This window comes from Primulina huaijiensis, chromosome 11 (assembly GCF_012295235.1).
Source record: "Primulina huaijiensis isolate GDHJ02 chromosome 11, ASM1229523v2, whole genome shotgun sequence".
Lineage (NCBI taxonomy): Eukaryota > Viridiplantae > Streptophyta > Magnoliopsida > Lamiales > Gesneriaceae > Primulina > Primulina huaijiensis.
In genome coordinates, this window is record NC_133316.1 from 13,411,055 (window position 1) to 13,411,268 (window position 214).

Sequence of the window (214 nt, forward strand, 5' to 3'; positions counted from 1 at the left end):
GCAGAAAGTAAAAGTTAGTTGTTATAAAGTAAATGTTAGACTGTTAGATATTAGTATTAAATCATAATATTTCATTTAGAACAACCGGTAGAGCCACGTCAATGAAATATTTATTGTATCAAAATTAAACAACAAATCAAGATAACCACTTCAATGGTATCAAGCATTTGATGTAAATTGATAACAACAAATAATTCATTTTTATACCTACAAT